This window comes from Chiloscyllium plagiosum, chromosome 26 (genome assembly GCF_004010195.1).
Source record: "Chiloscyllium plagiosum isolate BGI_BamShark_2017 chromosome 26, ASM401019v2, whole genome shotgun sequence".
NCBI lineage: Eukaryota > Metazoa > Chordata > Chondrichthyes > Orectolobiformes > Hemiscylliidae > Chiloscyllium > Chiloscyllium plagiosum.
Genome location: NC_057735.1, coordinates 3,073,755 through 3,083,072, shown reverse-complemented (window position 1 = coordinate 3,083,072; position 9,318 = coordinate 3,073,755). Strand labels below are relative to the sequence as shown.

Below are 9,318 nucleotides of genomic sequence, written 5' to 3'. Positions count from 1 at the left end.
GTTCACTTTTCTGGTGCAACAATCCTTTAAAGACAGTGTGGCATCTTTTCTTGAATTCATCTCTTTTCGATAGTATAAGAGAGACAAACAGGGGGGAAAAAAGCCATCCAGCAACATATAAATCAGGCAATGCATTGATAATTCAATTCATTATTGCCACGTGTACCAAGGTACAGTGAAATTTCTCTCAGGTGCTTTATAAATACAAGTGTTTCAGGGGAACAGAAGAGTACAGGATACACATGTTACAGCCGCACAGAATATAAATTACTCCAACTGTATTTTTTTCTTATTTATCACATTTTTGATGTGCAACAGCGGAAAAGAAACCGTCTGTGCCAGTGAAGCGAGAGTTAAAATGTCTATTTTTGCCTTCACCAGTTTAATGCTGTTCCAATCTACACAGCACAGTCTTTACTGTGGACGGAAACCGCAGGGCGTGCATTAACTGCTCCACTGTGCGCATTTGTGAACATGTATTTGTGTCATTTTTGAAAGGGTGTGTAGCTGGGGAGCCAATAAAAAGACCTCTCCACTGGTCCAACCCACTGAGACCTCGGTTGTATGGTTTTCAACTTCCTTTGTGCTGAAGGGATCTTGAAGCAGAAAGTTTTCACTCTTATGAGCAGCTAGTCAAACAGGCCAGCTCATCAACGTCATTGTTTGTTTTCTGTTTTGAAACTCTTTGACAGGTATCACTTGCAAACCCAAGTGATTGTAATGTTTACTGCAGAGTAATTCAGAGAGGATTGCACTGCATCACATCATTACCTTAAAGGGGCACCCCATCCACACCCAGCTCCTCTGAGTCACATGGTTGCACCTCCACACCAGAGACTGGAGTTGAAGCAAAAATCTGGGCTATCCTTCCCAGAGCAGCACCGAGAGTCAGCAACACTGTCAAAGGCACCTCCTTTCACGATCAGGCCCTTTGTGCTCTCTCAGCTGGAAATAAAGCATCAATGGCCATTATTCTCAAAGAGCGGGCAGTTTGCCTGACCAGGCTTGCAACCAAAATCAGAGTAATTGATCGTGCATCTCAAAATACAGTGCTGTTTGTGGGATCTTGCTGTGCACATATTGCTCACTTGTGAATCAGCAGAGGATGTCATACGGTCATAGAGATGTACAGACCCTTCAGTCCAACTCGTCCATGCCTACCAGATATCATAACCTAATCTAGTCCCATTTGCCAGCATTTGGTCCATATCCCTCTAAACCCCTTTGATTGAAGGCCCTTTGTAGAGTCAGCCCTTTGCAGAATGGCAAAAACCAGGAGGTAGTCTTTATAGGAACAGGAGTAGACCATTCAGCCCTTTCGGTCTGCTCTGCAATTCAGTATGATGGCTGACCTGTACCCTAACCCCACAGGCCTGCCTTGGGCTCCCAGTTAATACAAAGTTGACTCTCTCAAATGTAAGTTTAACAATTATAGAGTTATAGCATCATAGAGATGTAAAGCACAGAAACAGACCCTTTGGTCCAACTCATCCTTGCCGACCAGATATCCTAGATTAATCTAGTCCTATTTACAAGCATTTGGCCCATATTCCTCTAAACCCTTCTGATTCATATACCATCCAGATGCCTTTTAGATGTTGTAATTGTTCTAACCTCCACCACTTCTTCTGGCAGCTCATTCCATACCCTCTGCGTGAAAAAGTTGCCCCCTTAGGTCCCTTTCAAATCTTTCCTGGCTTACCCTCAACCTATGCCCTCTAGTTCTGGACTCCCTCACGCCAGGGAAAGATCCTATCTATTTACCCTTTCCATGCCCCTATCCATGATATTTCTGATGATGGGCTTATGCCTAAAGTGTTGATTCTCCTGCTCCTCGGATGCTGCCTGACCACCTGTGCTTTTCCAGCACCATACTTTTCAACCATCTATGCCCATCATGATTTTATAAACCTCTATAAGGTCACCCCCTCAGCCTCCAATGCACCAGGGAAAACAGCCGCCAGCCTATTCAGCCTCTCCCTATAGCTCAAACCTGCAACCCTGGCAACATCCTTGTAAATCTTTTCTGAACTCTTCCAAGTCTCACAATATCATTCCGATAGGAGGGAGACCAGAATTGCACACAATATTCCATCAGTGGCCGAACCAATGTCCTGTACAGCTGCAACATGACCTCCCAACTCCTATAATTAGGATTGCCCATCTTTTGAGGAAGACTATTTGAAACCTCCACTACGTTTTGAGTGTAGAAGTGCTTTCTAACATCTCACTTCAACCCCAAGGCACCAATATGGACTTCACCAGTTTTCTCATTTCCCCTCCCCCCACCTTACTCCAGTTCCAACCTTCCAGTTCAGCACCGTCCTCATGACCTGTCGGACCTGTCAATCGTCCTTCCAACTTATCCACTCCACCCTCCTCTCTGACCTATCACCTTCACCCCCACCTCCATCCAACTATTATACTCCTGGCTACCTTCTCCCCAGCCCCACCCCCTCCAATTTATCTTTCCACCCTGGAGCCTCCCTGCCTCATTACTGATGAATGGCTTTTGCCCAAAATGTTGATTTAATCGGCTCTAATATCACCTGAATGGCCTGGTCCTAATTCTTAGACTATGTCCCCTGGTTCTGGAATCGTCAACCAGTGGAAATCATTTATCTTTATCAATCCTGTCTTTCCCTGTTAATATCCTGAAGACTCAATTAGATCAATCCTTAACCTTCTAAATTCTGGAGAATAATTTGTCTAATCTCACCTCATGACGAACCTCTCGCACGACATTTTTAACAAAATGGTTTTGTATTTTTAGTTGTAGATGAAATAAGAAAAGAAATGTTTTATAAACCTAGACTGGATGGATTGTTGCACTTTTTCAAAGCAAATAATCTGACACTCATTAGAAGCGCTGTTTACAGAGCTACTTACTCAAGCAGTAATGGAAACTTAGTTTGCAGATGAGCTATACCCAAGGGCTGTGTCGGCATGGAGCTTTGGATAGCAACGTGTAGCTGATTGGTCTGTGGCCTAGTGACCAGTTACTGACGGAAAAGGCATTCTGCCTACCAGCAACAATGTGATTAGCTCCCATTTAGAGGAAGAGCTGGGCTGTGGATGTACAGTACAAGAAATCACATCTCTGCAAAGACAAGTGTGGTCTCTTTTCTCTGCAGTAGAAAATGTCTCATACCTGGAGCTATGCAATGTACTTCCCCTCATCAGTTGCTGTACTTTTAATTAATAAGACAAAGACCGTATAAGTGTGAATGGTTCACCCTGAATCTCCTGAAAACACACAAAAGTATCTGGAAAAGTAAAATCAATAAACAAAACAATCATCTCAGCAAACCCTGTACACAAGGACCATTGAACTACCTTTCCAGTCTTTCTCTCTGCCCGTAGTACCCATGTTGTTGTCATGTGTGTATCTGTGTATTTGCAAGTGTGTGAGAGAGAGAGTGTGCGTGTGTGAGAGTGCATGTGTGGGAGTGTACAGGGGAAGCTTATAAGGGAGTTAGAGCTTTAACTAGTAGAGTTATATACTGTCAGTTTATAATTGTTAATCTATATTTAGAATCTGTTTACTTGTAATTAATATTAATTCTTGTTAAATACAGAAATCTGATCCATGTTTTCTGTCAACATGGATCTATATTGAGGAATTTGCATAATTTTTAAAAATCTTGTGTAAAAATGCTAGGAATAGCAGGGCTTGATTTCTAGCACATTACCATATTGAGGCATAGCACTGTTATTCTGAATTTTGCTGGAGACTGGGAATGTGGTCTCCTTCCCAACATACTTCTGCTGGGACCTGCTGTCTTTTTTATCCCTTCTCCAATTGCCTTCCGACTGCGAATGTGGACAGTCCGGTGGGGGCGGGGGGGGGGGGGTAACACAGTGGAGAAGAGACCAATTGAGAGACTTCTTGGGTATATCCTTTTTATCTGTTCATGGGATGTGGGTGCCACTGGCTGGAACATTGCCCATCCCTAATTGGAGAAGGTGGTAGTGAGTTGCCTCCTCAAACCGTTGAAGCATTTGGGATGTAGGGACATCGACATCACTGTAGGGGAGGGAGCTGCAGGATTTTGTCTCAGCGATAGTGAAAAGATTGGTGATAAGGCTGGCACGGTGGCTCACTGGTTAGCACTGCTGCCTCACAGAGTCAGGGTCCCGGATTCGATCCCACCCTCGGGTGACCGTCTATGTGGAGTTTACACATTCTCCCTGTGTCTGCGTGGGTTTCCTCCGGGTGCTCCAGTTTCCTCCCACAGTCCAAAGATGTGCAGGTTAGGGTGGCTTGCCCGTGCTAAATTACCCATAGTGTCCAGGGATATGTAGGTCGGGTGGATCTGCCTTGGGGAATGCAGGGTTACAGGGATTGGGTAGGGATTAGGTCTAGGTGGGATGCTCTTTGGAGGTTATTGTGGACTCAATGGGCCAAATAGCCTGCTTCCACACTGCAGGGATTCTATGGTATTTCCAAAGCAGGGATGGTGTGGGTCTCAGAGAGGAATGTGTAAGTGGTGGTGTTCTCACGTATCTGCTGCCCTTGCCATTCTAGATGGGAGAGGTTGTGGGTTTGGAAGGTGCTGTCAAAGGAGCCTTGATGAATTATGACAGTGCACCTTGTAGATAATACACACTGCTGCATTGGTAGTGAAGAGAGTGAGTGTTAGTGCATATGATGCCAATCAAGTTGGAGGCTTTGCCTTGTATTGTGTTGAACTTTCTGAGTGGAGCTGTATCCATCTGGGCAAGTGGAGGGTATTCCATCACACTCCTGACTTGTGCTTCGTAGATGGTGGATAGACACTAGAGGGAGTCACTCAGTCCCTCAACTGCACTCTCCAAGACAATGAGATCTTGGCTGATTTGTACCTTAACTCCAGTCATTCATCTTTGCCCGACTAAGATCATTGATCTCAGGGTATCAGCAGGCAATGAGATTGCTAACTGATTGACTGTTGAAATCTGACCATTGAACATGCACGTACCCAGGAGGAGATGCTATTCTGTGGTTTGTTGGTCTTCTTTTGTGTGCGGGAGATGATGATCTCAAGTGAATGATTGATTCTGGCTATCCTGGGGATGGGGAGTCAGTTTACACTTGGTGCTTATTCACCAATGGCTGTGAAAGACAGGCACTCCCATACACAAAGCTGCCAAATTGTGTATTGGACTTTTCTGTATTGGTTCCTGTTGCCAAGCTGCTGTCGCTATTGGTGCTCATAAAAACATAGAAAATAGAAGCAGGAGCTGGCCATTTGGCCCTTCAAGTCTGCTCCACTATTCAGTGTGATCATGGCTGATCACCCAACTCAGTACTCCTGCTGTCACCCATAACCGTTGATCTCTTTAGCCCTAGCAACTATATCTAACACCTTCTTGAAAACATTCAACGTTTTGGCCTCAAACGTTTTCTGTGACAGTGAATTCCACAGGCTCCCCTACTCTCTGAGTGAAGACATTTCTCCTCATCTTCAGAAGACCATAAGAAGTAGGAACAGGAGTAGGTCATCTGGCTCCTCAAGCCCGCTTTGTTGTAGTCCTAGATGACCTACCCAGTAATGTTAGAATGTTACCCCTGGTTCTGGACTCCCCCACTATTGGGAACATCCTTCCTGTACTTACCTGTCTAGTCCTGATAGGATTTTATAAGTTTCTATGAGAACCCCCTTCATTCTTCTAAACACCATTGGATATACTCCTAACCAATCCAGCTTGTCTTCATACATCAGTCCTGCCATCTGAGGAATCAGTCTGGTAAACCTTCGTGGCAATCTCTCTCCTGTCAGAATATCCTTCCTCAGATAATAGGACCAAAACTACACAAATACACTCCAGGTGTGGTCCCACCAAGGTCTGGTACAATTACAGCAAGATGTCCCTGCTCCTGTACTTGAACCTCCTTGCTATGAAGGCCAATGTTCCATTTTGCCTGCTGCACCTGCAATGCTTCCTTTCAGTGACTGGTGTACAAGGACAACCAGAGCTCATTGTGCCTTCCTACTTCCCAGTTGATTATCATTTGGATAATAATCTGACTTCCTGTTTTTGCTACCAAAGTGAATAACCTCTACATTAGACTGTAGGTGACTTGCTTTTACCAACTCCCTCAGCCCGTCCGAATTACACTGAAACAGTTCCTCACCTTCCTTACTGCACCCATTCCCAACCAAGCTTTGTGTCTTCAACAGACATGGAGGTATTGCATTTGGTTCCCTGATCTAAACCATTTACGTATATTGTGAATAGTGTTTATACCAGCCTCAGGAAGCATTGCCATCTTCATCTTTTACCAGCTGCAACAGCCAGTGTTTAGGCATCCATTTACAAGCATCCTCAAAGCGGAGAAGCTTTGGGCTTTCTGCTGGTCACCTGGCTCGAGCTACCTCACTGGCCTGAAGGTCGTTGGACATCATAAGATCCCTAACTGTGGAGGCAGGCCATTCAGCCAATCAAGTCCACACCAACCCTCCGAAGAGCATCCCACCCAGGTGCACTCCACTACCCTATCCCTGTAACCCTGCATTCCCCATGGCAAATCCAGAGTCAAAAAGTGTGGTGCTGGAAAAGCACAGTTGGTCAGGCAGCGGAGAGTTGATGTTTTGAGAGTAAGCCCTTCATCAGACTTGCCTGCTCCCTGACTGGCTGTGCTTTTCCAGCAACACACTTTTTGACTGATCTCAAGTCCTCACAATCACCCCCATGGCAAATCCGCTCAACCAACATATCCCTGGACACTATGGGCAATTTAGAATGGCCAGACTCCACAAAGACAGGGTGGAGTGGAACCTGGGTCCCTGGTGCTGTGAGACAGCAGTGCTAACCACTGAGCCACCCAAGCACATCGAAGGCACGGATGCTGCCTCTGTTTTTCTAAGTTAAACTCACACGGCACCAGGTTATAGTCCAACAGGTTTATTTGGAAGTACTAGCTTTTGGAGCGCTGCTCCTTCATCAGGTAGCTGTGGAGTGGGATCATAAGATACAGAATTTACAGCAAAAGATTGCAACTTCCAAATAAACCTGTTGGACTATAACCTGGTGGTGTGTGAGTTTTAACTTTGTCCACCCCAGTCCAACACCTGCACCTCCACATCTGTTTTTCCATTGGCAACAGACTGACTCTGAGAGGATTGCTACACTCCGATGATCTGGTCCAGCAGGATATAACTGTAATGTGTTCCAGTGCAGGGTATGAGCAGGTGAGATTCCTGGTAAGCTGTGTGATGGACAGAAATTAGGGGTCTCCACCATATTCTCCACAGGCTCCAGATGACAGCATGCATATACAAATACATATTGTGATTCGGGGAGGGGGGTGGCGAATGGTCAGTGTGGATCGGATTGCTTCCAAAAACATTGGGATCTATCCCCTTGAGGTCTACTTGGGACCTGGCTCCTTGCCCCAGCCTGGGTGAAGGTCAGGGTGACATAGTTTGTCCTTGAGAACTCAAAAGGAAGAACATTTTTCTGAATAAAAGTAGGTAAACATGTTACATTTTAGTGGCAAGAACAGCAGCAAAATATTTACAATTTCCAACAGATCCCAATAATTCTTGTTAGACCTCAGCTGGAGTATTGTGTTTTGTTGTGAGCTTCAGATGATAGGAAGGATGGGAATACATTGGAGAGAGAGTGCAGAAATGGTTCCAGGGATGTGCATAGATTGAAGATGCTGGAGAGAAGGGCACTGAGAGGAGAGAGGATAGAGGTTTTCAAAATCATGAGGAGGCTGAACAGACCAGGTAGAGAAAAGCTATTCCTACGTGTAAGAGGGACAAGAACAAGAGGGCATGGATTTAAAGTGATCTGCAAATGAAACGAGTGTCAAGCGAGAAAAGCCATTTTCACCCAGTGAGTAATGAAGGTCTGGGATACACTGCCTGACAATGTAATGTGGGCATTTAAGAGAGGCATTGGATGGAAAGGATGTGTGAGGGTGTAGGAAAACCACAAGAGATTTGCACTAGGTAATGACGTCTGTTTAATGAGCTACTGCAGGCATAGGGGCCAAATGGCCTCATTCTGTACAGAGACACTTCTATGATGCTGTGAATTTTGAAAAGGTGTTTGGGCTGAAGTGAGTGTGGGTGGGGGGAGGGGGGGAAATCTGAGGGAAATCCTTGGATGAGAAAGATTCGGAGAGCCCAGTCTCTGGGACTTCAGAGGCAGCCGGGGTGAGTATGGGACTGGAGTCACATAGGATTCGGGCTGGTGACGCCAGCTCTCTTATTAAAGCACGCTAGCTTTCCGAGCGCCTATCCTTCATCAGGTGGTTCCCAGCAGCGCTCCGAAAGCTAGTGCTTCCAATTAAACCTGTTGGACTAAAACCTGGTGTTGTGTGATTTTTAACTAAAGTGGACCAGCTGGTGTTTTCTGGGCACTACAACAACAACGAAGCCCCTTGGATGCTGCCTGAACTGCTGTGCTCTTCCAGCACCACTAATCCAGAAACTACAACAACAACTGCTGGTCACCTTTCCTGATGCCTTAGCTTAGTTTTATTTCTAGATTGTACCCTTTTTTTAAAAAAAAAACACGCAAGTGTCAGGCTGGGATTTGAACTGGCGGTTTCTGGGTTGCTAGCAACATGAGCGGAGCCGAGACTCCCAACTTGTAGGCTCAAGGAGGGCGGCAGTGTGTATGTGTGAGAGTGTGTATGTAATATTGGAGGAGTTCCTGTGTATCAGCTCTGAGTGACAAGGGGGTGGACTGTGTCAGGCAGCCAACATCACTACAGAAATCACTTTGAACACAGAGGGGGTGGAGTGGGGCTGGAACTGTGCGAGTTTCATGTTTTTTGAACAATGCGTTATACACAGAATGGGGCCAGCTCAGCAACTCTCTGAACACAAGGCGAAGTGAGGTTTGTCAACTCCATCTTATCCTGAAAATGGGAACTGGCTTCCCGGCTCTCGGTCTGTGTCTCACTTTACATTTAAGTTTTTAAGTTCTCCCTCTCTGCTTTAATCTCTCTCTGGCCTGTCGATTCTCCCTCTAACTGACACTGACTCTCAGTTTGCTGTTGGCAATGACTCAGCCTCAACAGCTTCCTCCCGCGTCTCTGTTTCGGTGTGGTTTGACTCCAGAGCTTGGTGGTGGGTTTTGTTGGCTGTGGGGCAGCTGAGCTGCTGTCCCAGACCCGGGGGCTACTCGGTGAGACCCCCTCTCCCCCTCTCCCCTCTCTGGGGCTATGACAGTCACAGTCTGAGCTGGACCCTCGCTTCTAGCGCGGCCACGTGTACTGGCAGATTCACTCCATCCTGGGGCCAGTTCCTACAGGGATTGGGGGGATTTTGGGAGAATGGGAGCTGCAGTTAGCACTTGTTAGGGGGTGGGGACGGG

At 46.1% G+C, this 9,318-nt stretch overlaps 1 protein-coding gene across 3 annotated transcripts in view; it reads left to right on the top strand.

Moving 5' to 3' along the window:
- The window catches only part of LOC122563030 (monocarboxylate transporter 1-like), a 69,183-nt gene that overhangs the window by 23,299 nt on the left and 36,566 nt on the right, over positions 1-9,318 (top strand). Inside the window, exon 1 of one of the 3 annotated variants that reach the window (XM_043716350.1) lies at positions 8,693-8,839. The exons of 1 other annotated variant lie outside the window; for it this stretch is intronic. The gene's annotated coding sequence lies outside the window, so the exon portion shown is untranslated. Of the gene's footprint in view, positions 1-8,692; positions 8,840-8,874; positions 8,892-9,318 lie in introns of those variants that run through there. One more of the 3 variants, XM_043716352.1, reaches the window with a different exon arrangement.